This window comes from Uloborus diversus, chromosome 5 (genome assembly GCF_026930045.1).
Source record: "Uloborus diversus isolate 005 chromosome 5, Udiv.v.3.1, whole genome shotgun sequence".
In the NCBI taxonomy this organism is placed as follows: Eukaryota; Metazoa; Arthropoda; class Arachnida; order Araneae; family Uloboridae; genus Uloborus; species Uloborus diversus.
The window spans coordinates 29,414,645-29,433,189 of NC_072735.1; positions in this window are offsets into that span (position 1 = coordinate 29,414,645).

The window sequence follows — 18,545 nt, forward strand, 5'->3', positions numbered from 1 at the left end:
GCGGTTCTAGCCCTTACTTTATTAACGATTTTATAATTTAATGCTATTACATGATTATTTCGAGATAAAAATTAAATGTCTCTTCGTCATTGCGTTTTCAAACCCCACTATACATGCATTTGTTCAAACTGCTCAGGTAAAAGAAAAATCATTACCTGTTTACATTTTGTGATTTAAAACCGATTCCGATTCGAATTTAACAGTGTTTTATGCAATGAATTGGCGTCAACATTTATTTTTGCATAATTATTTGCACAAACAGTATTCACACATTTATTTTCATATAGTTTCTTTAGAAGAGCAAACATAAGCGGATTTTTAACATTTTTATCATAAAATCAATGTGCACATAGCAGATTTTTCGAGACCAATCCGTAAAATTATTTTTGAATGAATGAAAAAGTGAGAAATGGTATTTACTACACATCCAAGCTTGAAGTAATCGCAAACAATGTAATCGACAACATTTTTGTGCTTATTGTAATCTTAATTGTTATCTTAAAACTGAAAAATACCTATAATCGTAGTCGTAATCAAAATCGTTAAAATTTGATGTAATCAAAATCGTAATCAGTCAATTTATAATCGTAATTTCACCCTGTCATCAGGATTACAAAAAACAAAATTGTCTATGTACTCAAAATTGAAGATAAAAGGCAAAAGATGCTTCGACATTCATTCAGAGTTCAGGATTGAGTCTTCGTCTCCACCATGAGCATAAATCAAGTCCTGTAAAGATTTGCAAGGACAACATAGAGTTTTGAAAGGCTACAAATTTCCTTCAAGCTGTTGGGGACCAAATAAGTGCCCTTAAATTTATAATGACTGAAACCTGGAATTGTCTGCTTGGAGATATATTGTCTGCTTCTCTGCTTGAATAATGTTATTGACTTCCATCATAAGGATCAAAGGTCATTTGAAACTATGCATTGTAATAATCAAGTGTAAGGACGTGAAACCCAAGAATTTCTCAGGGGAATAAAATGTAAACTTTTAATTTGGATAAAAAAAAAAAACTGACGCTATGTACAATTGTTCAATGAAGTTTGTAAGAAAATGTTCAAGAAAGGCATGCTTTAAGTTGAAGATAATTTGTTTTTACTATTTTGTGTTGCACCGGAAAAACGTGATTACATTGATGAGTAGTTAACTTCTCTGAATTTATCAACTCTTTATACAGCATTTAATTTTAGTTAGTGAATTATAATAATAGCTAAATTATAGTAGGGCCAGGGCCGTATGCAAGGGGGGTGGTCTTAGCGTTTAAACCCCTCCCGAAAAGTTCGGTTTAACATTTAAATGTTCGTTTACATTTAAAAATTTCCAAAACATATTGTTCCAACTTTCAAATGTCTTTCATATGTATATTAATTGCATAAAACGCTTTCATAATAGATAACCCGACGACTTGAACATTAGCATAAATGGCGCAAAGCTCCGCATGAAACTTTTTAAACCCTCCCCGAAATTATTTCCTGGTTACGGCCCTGCGTAGGGCTTTTTACCCAGAAAAGTAAAGCAATTAAAAATAAGTGATTTAAAAAAATGTTACTTTTTATTTTATTCTTTTCTTTTCTTTACCCTCTTTAAAACATTCTGCAAACTATAATTTTGAACATGTTGTAGAATTTTTGGAATGAAACAGCCACGTGTTTAGTGAGCATCTATGTAAATATTTACGGCTTACACTAGAAGGTAAACTTGCGAAAAAATGTGAATAATGTGCTTATTATCTAATGATAAATCAATAACACGCATTTATTAAAATTTAAAACTTTATAAATTTCACCTAATAACAAATTTTAAAAAACAGAAACAAAAATCTTACTAGTCCAAATTTTTAACATAGAAAAAAATTCCGATGAAAAATGCAAAACAGTCATGTAATAAATCAAAAGAACGAGAAGCAAAGTTATGTGCATGTTTCGTAGCTTTAATACTTTTTAGAAATAAATAATCAATGTCATTAAAAACAAGCTTCAAAAATAGATATTATCGTTTAATTTTAGTTACTAAAGATTTCTCATTAACTATATTTTTTGAAAATTATGCAACTCTCGGCTGTCTGCCACAATTTTATAAATTAAGACAAAAAATTAAATGGTTATCATAATTAGTTCCTTCTCTATAAGCGGTGAAATCCCTCGCTGACGAAGTCAATAAGTTAGGGCCTGAAAATTAACATATTTTTGAGTTTCACTTGGAAAAATGTGCATCATTAAGTATATAATTATATAAACATGCTAACACAAACAGGCTCGCTTGCTTGCGAGCGCACTACTCACAATGACACAATTGTGTAAACACTCAAACCTTTTTTTTTTGCGATTTTTTTTTTGCGGTACATGAAAATTTCAATCAGATTGGGACTCAATTGGCGAAACCATTTATAAAATGAGTACGAGGTAGTATCTTCAAGTGACGACAAGAGCATCCCGATGGAAAGTCACTGTGACCTTTCCAAAAATTTTCATATTCGGGAAATTTTGTTCGACTATTCGGCAAAATTATCATCACTAGCTTTTTTTTCCGTTTAAAGATAAGTTTTTTAGTTGTTTTCTACATGAGACTTTTTGCGGCTCCTATCCACCGCATTAAAAAATATATTTTTTAACTGCGTTGTGAAAACACCGTTTTATAGCTACTCGTGAAGTTTCGTTTTTTTATGCGATTTTTTTATGCGGTCCGTATCCACCGCATAAAAACAGGTTCGGGTGTACTTCATGTAAATACGAGTACACAATTTAAATTTTTCTGATTCTCTCAAATGTAGTTCTTTGGTCTCTTTGCGTTCTACGCCCTTTTATCTTTATACTGCATTTCAACTTCTTTAGTATTGCAGTCTGCACACAGTTTAAGTTATTCAGTGCTGCTTTACATGTTCTATTTTATGCTTAAACTTTCCTATTTTTAAAAATGGCTTTAGAAAGCAAAAATGAGTCAACAAAACCGTTTTGTGCCTTTTACTATACATTTTAAAAATACGAAAAAAGAAAATTGCTGAGAAATTAGTGAATAAGAAACGCAATAGAACATTTTTGCTATGCCTGTTTGAATTGCTAGTTAAAACCCTAAGATGAATGAAAAAAAACTTAGTTTTTAAGATTTTGATATTTCTATTAAGTAGTCGTAACAATAATCGTCATCAATGTTCCGTAATCGGAGTCGATCATGTTCTCTACCTCTCTTAATCGATACGTTTCATTACACTTGACTCCTCCAAGCCTCATGTACATATGTATGTGTTTGTGTCTATATGCAATATTCTTGCAATGTATAGTTATCTCACAAATGCTCTTAAATACGCAAATAAATATAGATGTGTCTCTTTTGAAGAATATATCACTCATTTGTAGCAACAACGTCATAATTCTAAATTATAATTTCAAAAGTTATTACTACAGGATAATTGCAATAATCATTGCATTCAACGCCATACCATTACGTCAAAAATCATTATTTAATCGAATTATGACGTTGTTGCCTCAAAAAGTGATTGATACACATATTTTTATGCACGTACAAAAACTTTTTTTTTAAATAAATTATGTAATCGAAATCATAAACGGCATATCATAATCGGAATCGATTAAATATTTTACCATCTGTAATCGTTGCGTAATTGTAAATACTTTTGGCTACGGATTACAATCATAATCGTAATCGACTACATTTTCTCGCAATTGACTCCAAGATTGCACTCCTCCAGTGCGTTGATTTGTTTTAAAGAGTATTTGCATTGTAGCAATGTGCCCCGTTTCGAGGTATGTGAACAGCCCATCATCAATGTGAGCAAATGTCGGTGCATAATCCATGTGTAGTAACGATGTTCAGTCCTTTCTTCCTTCCTTCCATGTACCAAACTACCCCCCATGGCGTTTATTGGTACAAAAATGTTGATTTCCTAATCTACATGCTAATGATTTATATGTAGCAAATTTTCTTAAAATAATTCATTAAACATTGGAAAACTCTCTGCAACTACATGGCTTTTTTTTTTTTTTTTAACTGAATGCTCATCACAAAAAAGACATTTTAATGCAAAATGTACAGATGAGGCAGGCTAGTTCTCCTATAATGGTACATGCTTATTATTTTTTTAAATTTTTGTCTTCAATTTATGAATCAGTTTTTTTCATTGTACCGAAATTTTGACCTTAAAATCAATGCTAAAAATAATTTAAATAAGTCTTAAATAATTATCTTTGCGCCAAGGTTATGCGTGCAAAAAAAAAAAAAAAAAAAAAAAGACTTTAAGGTGCAAATCTTCAAAGAAAATTGCTCATATTATTTTCAGAGTTCTAAGAAACTCCTTCAGTGCAAGTAGGAGATGAAATGGAATAGCTCCATATTCTCATATGCACTGTAGAAACTCAAAGACTTTGGCGGAACGTGCATTGCAAACTGAGCATAAGAATATATTTTAAAATTACTTTTTCATAATCAATTTTTTAAAAAGATGGATTTTTTAAAATATTAAAAGTATGGGTAAATCGTTTTTTCTCCTGTAAATAAGTACTTGGAGCAATTTTTGAACATTGTTGTAACTAGTAATATGCGTACGTCAACTATTTTCAAATCTATTTTAATTATCTAGAAAAGCAATCAGGTATTTTTAAAAAACAATATGAATGTTTTTACAAATAAATAAAAAAAAATTTTAAAAGAACAAAAATGTGTCTCAAGTAAGGTTAACTAAAAATCAGTTTCACTGCAACGAAGCATAATTATATTCCATCAGATGGCAATTAGCAGAAATTTTTTGAAAACTTATCATAATTTAAGAAAAATTATCTCATTCCAACTACATTTATTGATTTTTGTTTTTTTAAAGAAATCCATCCGAAGTCAAAGACAAACTATTCAAAACGTATCTTTAAATGAACATTTCTAAAAATCAAGAGATACCGCAACGACAGACAATAAAAATTCTAAATTTAATTTTTTTTGTCCAATAACGAGATAAACATTTACAACAATTCATAAAACATTATCACCTCGTTTTAAAGTTTTCCTTTATCTATTCCCTATAAAGTGTTACATTATGAAAGCTGTTCACGCTTTGGTAAACAAACAGAAAGGTGCTATGCAATAACAAGCCATTATAGGTAAAATGAGCAAGATTTAATGGTTGCCATTTAGCACCATTATCGTATAAAATAAAAGTACTCATTATCATTATATTCATACAGGCGAAAAAATATTTTTATCAGCAACAGCAAATTACTTTTTGCTTCATTCCCAAAAACTGAAAAAGATTTAAAGGAAAAAAAACTGCTAATGTTTTATGCTTCTGGTAAGAATAACGCATTACATAAAGGGATGTGCGAGCTATTTAGGAGACAAAAAAATTAGGGGGCGAAAACGTTTTGTAAGTGCATTCAATTCTTGCATAATTGAGCCTGATTTATCATTGGCTTTTTTTCTTTTAATGAATATTACTATCATCATTAACCAAGTTGGTAGGGGGAATTTTTTTTGTCTTTTTATTTTAAATATTAAAAAAAGAAAAAAAAAACATCATATCGTTTCAGGAGCGATAAAAAAATGTTAAAAACTTAATTGCCAAACACACAATTTTCCGGTAACGGTCTCCGGATTTTTCCAGACCGTTTTACTATTCATTTTCAAATGGGAAGGGATCGTTGGACGTATAATAAAGCTAAAAATAATTGAAAAAAGTGAGTCGATAATAGAGGAGGAATGAGAAAGGGGTTGGGGAGAGGTGGTAAAAAAATTACGAAGCGAAAAATAATCTTTCTTCTCCCCCCTAATTGCATTATTTTTATCTCTCACGAGCCATTAAAGTAGAAATGCGTTAGAAGAGAATTCATGGTGGATGAAATTCCCCCCTCCCTGCATAAAAAAAGACGAAGAAATGGAAATTGCTTTTTTCTCAATTTTATTTATTTTTTTATTCCTCCATGGCTATCGAGTCGTGGCTTTAATTGATTGGTTTGAGAGAGGTTCAGGTTTTATAAAGCACATTCGGTTTTAGAAAGAGAAATCTGATCTTATTTTAATTTTCCTTCCATTTAATGCACTAAATTTCGAGTTAAATCTGTGATTGAAATTTATGCAATCTCAAAAATGGTTTATTCGCAAGGAAGTTTAATTAAAACATTGAAAGAAATTCACAAAAATCTTTAGAGCGGTTATCATTTTATTATTTCACTTAGCAACGAAAAAAGGCAAATCAATTTACCCTTTCTATGTGTGCGGATATTTCTCTATTGATGAACAGTCTTAATTGAATTGTTGTTAGATTGCCTCAATTAATTTTGTTAATTGCATTTCAATAATTATAAATGTAGAAAGTAATTAAACAAATTTGGTATGAATATTCTTATGTTTTAAACAAGTTTATGTTAGAAGTTTAATTAAAATCTTTTTGAAAATTGATGTGCATTTGAATAACTTGCATACGGAACCTTATTAGCATCAATTGTCTGATGTAATTCTCATTTCAGTAATTGACCTTGCTTATCTTATCAAAAAAAGGGGGGGAGGAGGGAATTGCGCTATAGCTTGATTCAAAATCTTTTGCCGACAGAAGAAAACGAAAAATGTATAATTTAGTATATAATTCTAAAGAAATTTTATTTTTAGAAAAAAAAAGGCTCTTCATTGTAATTTATTGTCATTATTATTATTTTTAACTTTTTACGTAGTGGTATGTATGAGTTGAACTAGTTAATTTCAATGAATTTCATGTTTCTGGGGAAATAATTTAAAGAAATACCGACATACGGTTTTTAAAAAGTTTTATCTTATTGGTTTCCTCGATTTTGTTTCTTTTCAATTCTCATCTTATTCTTCCCCATGTAAAGTTCTACCAAAACTAATGACATATTTCATTGCATTACGACTGAAAACATACGTACTCGTACAAATTATTTGCCTGTTTGGTAATATTTTGATAGTTGAAATTTTAACCCTAACCCCAGTGGATTAACCTTGAACTCCAGTAAATAATGTTCATTGTTGACCATTTTTTCGTTTCCTCATTCTGCTAAAATAACTTACTAGTAAAACAGTTAAGTTAACGGATCCAGATCAGCCTTGTCACAATAAAACCTTTCCCTGCATGTAAATCATTAAAAAAAATTGTATGATGAATTTATCATGCTATGGCGATAGTTTTATTTTTGATGGCGTCAGAGCGTGACTCGATCAGTGAATTCGTATGAGGATCTCAAGCAGAACTACAGAATGAATATGCATTGATATTTTATCATACAGCTTCACGTCAAGGTTGTACAGGAACAATAAAAGGCAAAATGTATGGAAATCACTCGGCATAAAACAAAGAAGAGAACGGAAACAATAACTTTGGTAATTAAAACGAAGATAGCGTACAGAAAAATTATAAAAACTGCTGTTTTAACTAGCAAAGGCAAGAAGTTCGTCCAGAACTAAGTGAGACTACTTTCCTAACTATCAACATCAATTTTTAGCAACAGCATATCTCTCTCGATTTTTTTAGGCTCTTTACGGCACTCCTCCTCATTGACAAATATAATGCTGACTCTGAAAAAATTAGATTCATCAAGGCAAAAATGAAATGTAACTTCATATGCTAATTTTACTTCATTGCATTTGAAAACTTATCAGTCAAATTGCTGCCTTTTATGAGGCAACTGCTGCTTTTCTGTAATAATACAAGGAGAACGGAATTTTTAATTACAGTTTTTACAATTTGAAACGGTTAAAACAGGGCCCGATTAAGATACCAGGGGGCCCTAGACCATATGCTTTTTCGGGGACCCTGTGTAGTCAACCCTTACAATTTTAGCCGTTGGCGAAAACAGTTTTAGCTATTGGTTTTAAAAAATTGGCCGTTTGGGGCCCCTAAAAATTGGGGGTCCTAGGCCAAGGCCTAGTTGGGCTATTCAGTAATCAGTCCCTGGATTAAAACATAGATTGACTTAGATTAAAATCAAGAATATGTAAATGATATGATGATCCTCCCGTTTCCTAAATACAATTATACTTCTGAAAGAACTATAGTTGGGGCAAAATTAACCTGGCAGCATTAGCTGACGCGAATCCTAATCACAGCATTAAGGGGTTTAGACTGCCAGGATAGGTTTGCCCGAGCTATAGATCTATAAAAAGGAAATGAAATTTTACTGTTTTGCTAAATTTTATCTCCTTGCATTTGAAAATTTATCGATGAAAATGCTGTCTTTTATGAGAAAGCTGCTTATGTCCTGCAATAGGTACGTTAAAATGAGATTTTTAAACACAGTTCTTACAATTTAAAACGGAGAGAACATTAAATAACTTAGATAAAAATCAAGAATATATGAATGTTATAGCACTCCACCCCATTACTAAGTTTAATTCTACTTCTGCAGAGCTAGATTTACCAAATAAGAATTAAAATTTAACTTTATACCCTTAATTTTCCCTCATTTTAATTAAGCATTTATCAGTGAAAATTCTATCTTTTATGAGTTTTTGCTTACTTAAGCAAAACCTTTTTAAGCACATTTCTTACAATTTAAAACGAAGAAAACATGAATCAAGTTAGATAAAAATAAACGAGCTGATGTGTGCATCACATGACTTCCTTTTACACCAATTTAATGTTATTTCCTCATTATTGCAATTTTAATGTGGTTCAAGAGTTAACTCTCTAAATATCACCAACAATCGCCACATTGAAACCAGATTTTTTAAAAAAATCGCCGAAAAATCGTCAAATTTGTTGCCAAATTGGCGATCAAAAGACTGGCGATATATCGCCAAGTGCCCGCCAAATTATAACACCACTTGAGTTTTCATCGAAATTAACAATGATTACCACCCAAAAAGGGGCAAAAGATCCCTTTAGAAAGACCCAAATGCAACCAAAAGGAGAGCTGCACAACTAGACCCCACTAGGAGTTTACGTACCAAATTTCAACTTTCTAGGACATACCGTTCTTGAGTTATGTGACATACATACACACATACGCACATACAGACGTCACGAGAAAACTCGTTGTAATTAACTAGGGAAATGTCAAAATGGATATTTCGGGCGTCTATACGTTCTTAGGTACATATGTACGTGTGGTCGGGTCGAAAAAAAAACTCAACATTCATTTGGGGGTGAGCAAAATGGAAATTAAAGCCGATTTTTGAGTGAAATTTTTTTTTTGCGAATACAATACTTTTTTTTTTTTTTTTTTGTAAAAGGAAGTAAAAAATTTATGAAAGTTGTAGCGCTCCGCCCCATTACGAAATAGAATTCTACTTCGGAAAGAGCTATAGTTTTCAAACAAGAACTAAATTCAACTTTGTAAGCTTAATTTTCTTTCATTTCATTTAAACATTTATCAGTGAAAATTCTATCTTTTATGAGGTAGCTGCTTCTGCCCTGCAATAAGTACGTTAAAACGAGATTTTTAGTCAGAGTTCCTACACTTTAAAACGAATAAAACACAAACTTGGACAAAAATCAAGAACATATGATTGTTATGGCGCTCTTCCCTAATTCTAAATACAATTCTACTCCTGAAAGAACTAAATTTATCAAACAAGAATTAACTTTAACTTTATATGCTTCATTTTCTCTCATTTCATTTAATTATTTATGAGTGCAAATTCTAACTTGTGTGATGTAGTTGCTTCTGCAATTTAAAACGAATAAAACACAAGTTTAGACAAAAATCAAGAACATATGATTGTTATAGCGCACTTCCCTAATTCTAAATACAATTTTACTCCTGAAAGAACTAAATTTATCAAACAATAATTAACTTTAACTTTATATGCTTCATTTTCTCTCATTTCATTTAATTATGAGTAAAAATTCTATTTTGTATGATGTAGTTGCTTCTGCAATTTAAAACGAATAAAACACAAACTTAGACAAAAATCAAGAACATATGATTGTTATGGTGATCTTCCCTAATTCTAAATACAATTTTACTCCTGAAAGAACTAAATTTATCAAACAAGAATTAACTTTAACTTTATATGCTTCACTTTCTCTCATTTCATTTAAACATTTATGAGTGAAAATTCTATCTTGTATGATGTAGTCCCGCAATAACAAAATTAATACGGAATTTTTAATCACATTTCTTACAATTTGGAACGAATAAAACATAAATTTAAATAATAATTACATTTCTCGCCAACAAAGCAGCAAAACCCCATTCACAACCGCAAATTACTCGCCTTTAACTGCTCCTTTCCTTATTGTTACCTCACATGAAGGCGAAATTCTTCCGGCCAGAAATTAATTCAAAAACCCACTCAGAAAATACTGCAATTCGACGCGCCATCTCTCATCCAAATCGGCTCCAATAAACATCCCAAATAAAGCCGAGTAATTAAAATAATATGTCAAGTACTAAACTACAGCCTCACAGCTTTTCAGCGGGCGAAAATTTTAATGACGCCCTTTACAGTCCACATAGGAGAGGGCCCTGGGATAATTTTCTGTTTATCGCCGAAATTAATCACCCCCTATTGTTAAAGCATTGTCTTCAACTGAAACGCGTGTCAGCAAGTATAGCATTTTTCGTCCCTTTTAATGAACAAACTGCCTCGTTTTCGTTATCATAATTGCCAGTGATAAGGGGTAAACCATCTAAGAGGGGACGGGCACTGCCTTCCCCCACCACTTTTCGATAACAGCCACGGGTGCCTGTGTAATTTATGACACGATAAGCGCGCTTCAAAGTCAATTAATCTAAATCACCTTTATTATTGTACACTAATAGTCATTTCCTTCGTTTCTCTTTTCTAATAGGCTGCCGGAGTTGGAAGAACGAACGGTTTTCTGTTTTCTGGGGAATTTTTGAAACCCGACTGGAAAGCTCGAGTCTTTGTTGTGCCCCAATGCTCCAGATTTCAAAGATGCTCTGAAGTCTCAGTTCTGAAACAATAAATTTTTATTCGCAACTAAATCACAATGATTGTTCCATTTTTTTGGCAAACGAAACGGAAGAATTCATTTTTCTGGGACTTTTTCTGGCTAAACTGTTTAGTGCAAGAGTCAATGAAAATAACTTAATAAAGTAGACTCAAATACTGTCTGACCAACGATTGTATGGAAAGACAAACATCCGTTTTACAGCCGGAAATGGGCGAATCTATTTTTTTAGTGATGTCAGCTATTGCAGAAGCAGAGTCTCATTCAAATGAACGGGATACCGACATCAAATTTTTACTTTTCCCCCTCATTCAGATAGATTCGTCTTATCTGGACGTTTGAAAATTCCATACAACTCGTGGTTGGACAGTACTTAAATAAAAAGATTGGGGAACTTTATTATAGTCTAAAGTACTTCTCAATGAATTAAGATTTTTAGAGACAAAATCATTTCCGTTGCAGATAGTTTTAATTCTATTGATTTCATTAATCAAGGTGTTACGAAAAACTTTAATAGAAATATTTGAAATCCATGAAATCAAACGATTAACATGGAATTGAAAGGAAAGTCGTTTATCAAAAAAATCTATATGAACTGAATTGTCTGAAAGAGAAATATTAAGATCAAGGAAAAACAGATTGTTTGATATGCTCTTTGATCAGATTGTTACTCAATAAAGTAGAATACACTGAGAAAAATGAAGTTTTCAAAAATGAGTACATTCATGCTTTCAAATTTTAATATATGATGAGAAATATTAAGATCAAGGAAAAACAGATTGTTTGATATGTTGTTTGATTAGATTGTTACTCAATAAAGTAGAATACACCGAGAAAAATGAAGTCTTCAAAAATGAGTACATTCATGCTTTCAAATTTTCTTGAAACACGCAATACCTCCAAAATGAGCACATGTTGATTTGAGTATTTGAATGTTTCAAATTTGAATACCACATAGTCTGAGCCGCTTTGACTCCATAATATGGTCAAATGTGACGTTTTCGTCATTTTCGAAATTGTTGGTTTTTAGAGTGTAACAGCCAAATAAATCAAATTTTACTTTATGCTAATGACATCTTAGAGATCCACGCACTTACTAAATTTATTAGTTTAAATGGTTTTAAGTGGTTCAATGGTTTTAACTTGGTTCAAGCAGGTAGATCTCTGAATTTCAAGAACAATGAAATATAATTTTGAGAACAGTATAAAAGTTAAAAGATGGCGACTTGCAGAATCCTCGCACATATATTATTACAAGGTTATTAAAATTAATAATATATACAAAAATTTGTTTTAACACTGGTTTACATGAAAGCAAAGGTAAACATATTTTAGGCTACCATATATCACAGCACAAAATAAATAATATGTTTATAACAGGAACCAAAGTTTTATGTGTCTGCTTGAAATTAAAAAAGAAAATTCTGAGAACTCAAAAATTACTGAATTTTTTTTGTACCGAAAAACTTTTTTTCAGCTTGGGTAAACGGATCGAGTGACGAATTTTTTTGTTCTGGTGCATCTGTAGCTATGCGAGTAAGAACTTCCTATTCCTATTCAGAGTCACAACTGACTACAACTGTATTTATGTCAAGGACTGCATACTAAGTGCCTTGCCTCCATTATTTTATATACCGATAGATGGCAGCACTATCACCGGATCGAACAGTTAATGAGAATTTAGAACTAGTCCAGGAGCTAATAACTACCTAGTACTAGCACCCCCAGAGGTATCGTTTCACTTGGAGGACATTGAGACCACGAGCATATTTAACGTCGCCCAGTCGCCTTTAATGATGACGGTGGGTCTTCGACCATCGAGGTTCGAACCCAGGACCCTCCGGCACCGAATCCGACACTCTACCGATCGGGCTACCACGGCCCGAGTAAGAACTTGGAAGGAAAGAAAATCCTTCTGTCATCCGCTGTAAACTTATTCTGTCTTCCGCTGTAAATGTTTTTCATGCAATAAATCGAACGCGTATGAATGTTTTGGGGGAAAAAAAGAATATGAAAATTATCATAAATGTCATGATAAATGTCATGATTATGATGTCAATGAATATAAATTCAAAGACATTGGAAGAAAAATGAAAGAATAAATACTAAAGTGTACTGTTATGCCAGCGCAAATCTGCTAGAAACAAAAACAGTACAAACATATTCATGAATAAACGATCAAAATAAATAGGAAAATGCAAAAAGCAAGAACACAAAAACAACACCAAAATGAAAAAAGGTAAACCAGGGACCGACACTTTCTCAAGAGGAGGACCGGTCCCTATGTTCACAAGGAACTTTCTGTTCAGCAAGAGCGAAAGTCCCAATAACTTGCTGCCCTCCCGGAGAGCCTTGGAGGAAAATAGAACATGAAAACATACCTGAAAATTAAAGAACAAAAGAGTATTCAGGCGAACCTTCAAAAGGAAGTAGCAATCAGAATGTAGATCCTGAAAAAGAAATGACTAGCACGTGCCAGGCAAAAATGCAGTTAAGACACTGCAGCAGCAGAACATGGAATTGAAAAACATTGAGTTGAAAAAAACCTGGAGTTGAAACATCCCTGGAGGGGAAATAAAAATACTGGAACGGATATTACATCAGAAATTTTCAGGATAGACCCCAACGGATCTTAATAGCTTAGGTGGCCTTACTGCAATAATACAATTGCGCTATACTTCACTCTGCTGGACAATTCCTTACTTTTCTAATGTAACTTAAATAAAAAGATTGGAGAACTTTATTATAGTCTAAAGTACATTTCAATAAATTAAGATTTTTAGAGACAAAATCATTTCTGTTGCAGATAGTTTTAATTCTATTGATTTCATTAATCATGGTGTTACGAAAAACTTTAATAAAAATATTTGAATTCCATGAAATCAAATGATTAACTTATATATATATATATATATATATATATATATATATATAATATTAGCTTATAGAATCCTTTTTCAACCTATGCTATGTCCCGGAGGCCTCTCTTATGGTAGAAGTGACCAAATTGTTTTTAACATTTAAAGTTCATTTTAATCCTTTATTTTGAAGTAACTTAATTAACACTTCCACATTTTCATTATGTTATTCACGCATTTTGTCCACATTTCAGTTCTAAGTTCGAATATTGCTAGTGCAGGAATTTACGGATGAAATTCATTTGAATAGTTTTGTTAATCAACAACTTTAACATTGTTTTGGCGTTAAAGTTGTTTTGAAAATATAATGTCATAAACCGAGAAGTCTTTAAAAATATCGTTCAAATGTTTTTGTGTCACTTTCTCAAATTTGTTTATAAATCATTTTACAGAAAAGAATTGTTTTGGGAATTTATTTACCTGCGTAAACAGTTAATAAATTTTACGACATCATCCAAGAAAACCAAACTTTCGTTTCAAATTGAAATATCAACGTATTTTACAGCATAATTATAGCGAAGTAAGATTAAAACGTCGTATATCACAACAAAAGCGGATATGCTAAACAGCCTGCTTCATCATTAATTACTCTTAAGAATTTCGTTCGTATTTACTGTCCGAATCAACAAATGCGGAACACTGACAACAACTTTAATTGTATTTTTAACTTTTGTGCGTGAATAAATCACTTATTTCCGTTTCGGCTGTGTGTAAATGCATCTATCACAAAATTAGACGCGTGAATCCGAAAATATGTCACGTGAAAACTAATTACTCCTTTCAACAATATTGCATTTAAAACTTGGAGTTGATTGTTTAGAGGCGACGTTTATTTGATTATTTTCCTTTGTTTGGTCGTGAATAAAAATAATTTTGAAACAAATTTGTCTGCGGGTCACATCAGTTGTCTTTTTCATACTATTTTCATTATTTGAACCGTCCTCTTGTTTAATGCTGTTACATTAATAAGAGACTTTTAATTAATGCATTTGGTTGTTTTATATATAGAGAAATATTTTAGAGATACGAAATAATAATAATAATAAATATAATGATTTTTATAGTGATGATGATGATGGTAGTAATAATATTATTATTGATGATGATGATATTAATGATAATGTTGATATTATTTATTGTAACAGTAATAATAATAATTAATATTATTATTATAACTGTTATTTTTATTGACGACGATTTTTATAACAATATTAATATTAATAATAATAATAATAATCAAACGATGATGGTGGTGGTAGTGATATTAAAGAATAAAAATGATGATGATGATAATGATGACAATAATAATAATGATGATTATAATGATGATGATGATGGCAGTAATAATAATAATAATAATAATAATAATAATAATAATAATAATAATAATAATGACTAGAAAATTAAATAAATAATATAATATCATATTATATTGCTAAAATTTTGAGGATGTTGAACATTTGCATGCATTTTCCCTCAATAGTTGAAATTAATTATGTCAAAACGAGATGATGAAAGGAGAACTACCCCCTTAGACATAATTACCCTTAGAGATGAAACAATGTCTAAAGATAATACAAATAAAGATCAGACAAATAAAGATCAGACTCAAATAAAGATCAGACATTATTTATGTAGTTGCCAAATCTCCCAATTAGTTCGGGAGAGTCTCGAATTTTGATGCCATCTCCCGACCTACCTAATGAAGTAAATATCTCCCGTATTGTCATCAAAACAACGAAATTCCCCATAAAATGGACTTTCCAATAATTAGAATTTCGAGAAAAATCCCTACAGTAAAACAATTACTGTAGAAAAAACCAAACCTTTTCATAAACGAGTATTCTTCAAACATGTTTATTGAGCAATCACGATTGCTTATTGTTCTCATTTGACTGTTTTAGGCGTCTTTTGATTTTTCCCACCGCCACCCTCCGCACCATCACCGTCGACCTGGTCCTCACGATGCTGCTCCTATAGCGAAAGCCGTCTCCAGGTTGCATCCATGTCCTACACACACGCGCATACATACACAACTTCACACACACACGCACGCACGCACGCACACACAAACACATACACACACATACACATGCACCTACACACACATACACCTACGCACATACACACATACAAACACATACACACACGCATACATACAGACACCCACACATACACACACACAAAAACATACACACACACATACACACAACTACCCACACATTCATGCCTGCACACAGACACAAACACATATGCCTACACACACATACACATACCCCCCTACACACACATTCATACACACAACTACCCACACACTTATGCCAGCACACAGACACAAACACACATGCCTACTCACACATACACATAACCCATACACACAAACACACATACCCCCCCACACACATACACACACTCGTGATTGCGAAAAACATAATTTGAATTCAAGATGTCAAAATTCTTTTTTTTTTTTTTTAATTTCATTTTCTTTCTTTTTAAAAATGTTATCTCTCAAAGATGCGGTAAAACCTTCATGACTTTTCTCTGATCTTCTCAAATGAAACATTCTGAACTTGATCCAAAACTTTTTGTAAGTTTAAACACTAGGGTGGCTCAAAAATACCGGTAAAAATAAGTTTCTATTAGATACCAGGACACCCTTCAATATTTTTATACTTGTAGATAGAAATATACTGGAAGAGTTTTAGCTTTCTATTTCAACTAAAAGAGGGTGCTGAATCCCCTCCTCCAAACTTCATCGGTATGGGAAGGGGGGGGGTTAAAAATACATTGAACTGAAAGAACAATGCTACATATTAAAATACAATCGAGTCCTGACTTACGCGAGGGATACGTTCCAAGACTCCTCGCGTAAGTCGAAATTTTGCGTTGTGGAAAAATTCAGGAATAATTTTTTTTAAAAGCATACCAAATTCTTTTAAACACTTATAAATACCCCTCAAACTACTTTAAAGCATTTTTCAACTGTAAATTACAGTTTCTTACTTAAAGAATCAAACTTTTACTGTATTTAAAAAATAAAAAAAGCTGTTTTATACACCATGAAACACTTTAAGGTGCACAAAATGAATGATCAAAGACTAAAATAAAACAACACGGTACGCACAATGTGTAGTAATAATAAAATGCTGCACTTCAACACCACTGTGCAGTGGATTAGAAATAATATTTATGAGTAAAAAAAGAAAATGATGGTGATTTATGCTCCATGATCAGATCATTATCTAATACATTTTTAAATACGGTTGCTTCGCCTTTTCTTTAAAACGTTTCCATTTATGACAACAGTCAATCTTCCTATTACCTTTAAACCACAATAGAAGAGCAATCCCCATTTTCATAATATTTACTTTGCTTAGACATTACTCTTCAGGCTTCAATATTGAAACTAAGTTCTGAACTTTTACGGTGTCGTTTAACAGTTTTTTCGTTTTGTTTCGACTTTTTAATTGAATATATGGTAGATTCACTCATATTTGTGTCCTGCTATCGTTGACGTTGTGTAGTTGTTCAAGCATATCGAGAATCTTAACCCTTTTTTTTTTTTGTCAGAAACTTTGTTTTTCCTCCCATCTTCACAAACTTTAGATGAAACAGCGCACTAAGATGTCATTAAATTTCACCAACTTTCAAATTTAGAATGAAAAAAAGATAAATGAAAGATACTGAGCAGTTACTTGATGCACTAACAGCTCGATGTGTAGACTAGTTTGACGTGGGAATTTTCGGTGTCAGTGACGCTAAACGTATGTAATAATATTCACGAAATCAGTATTTAGTAGCCAATAATGAAGCCGATACTTTAAATTAAAGTCGAATTCAAAATTAATTCGTGTTGTGGACGAGGAATTCGCGTTAGCTATAAGTTCGAAAAATTCGCGTTATAGCTATTTCGCGTAAGTCGAATCGCGTTGTAGTGGGAGTCGACTGTATACACTAGTAATATGCATATACATTGCAGTAAAATAATTATTTACAAAAAAAAAACAGGTAGGGAAATTAAATGTTCCTAAATTTGTGGCATTGTCTATGCAACGGCTAATGTTAAATTAAGAGGTCATTTAGCACCCTCTCAAAATTTGAGTAAGAAGCTGAAACTTTTACAGGATAATACTATTAGTAATTCTAAAAAAAGAATGGGAGGTGTCCTGGACACTAGCTGAAAAACCACCACCACTTTTGAACCACCCTATTAAGCACCTTCTGTACTTTGCATATGAAAAAAATTTATACCCTTTTTAAATGAAATATATAATTTGGCAAAGTTCTATGCATAAAAAAGTATACATATAAATTTTCAGTAGGTACACGGTGAAAAAATATTTTTCCAGTGAGTAACGGTTTAGTTCAACTTATAAAGATCTCCAATTAACAATTTCAAATTCTTCATTCTCTTCAACGCACATCTTTGGCATTTTTTGTTGCCTGATGGAATTTTTCTAAAATGAAATAGATTTATACTGTTTTCCATGTACAAAATGGAATTCAGCAAAACTCCATGCATAAAAAGTATACATAAATGTTTTTATTACTTTTTTACACGGTGCAAAAATATTTATTCAATAAATAACGATTTAGTTTAAATTGTCAAGATCTCCAATGTGTGCAATTTAAATTTCTTCATTTCCTAGTACGCACATCTTCGACATTTATTTTGTCTAATGGATTTTTTTTCGAAAATTTTTCGATTGTTTAAAACGAGAAATGAAAAAGGACTGAGGACTGTACTTCAGCAC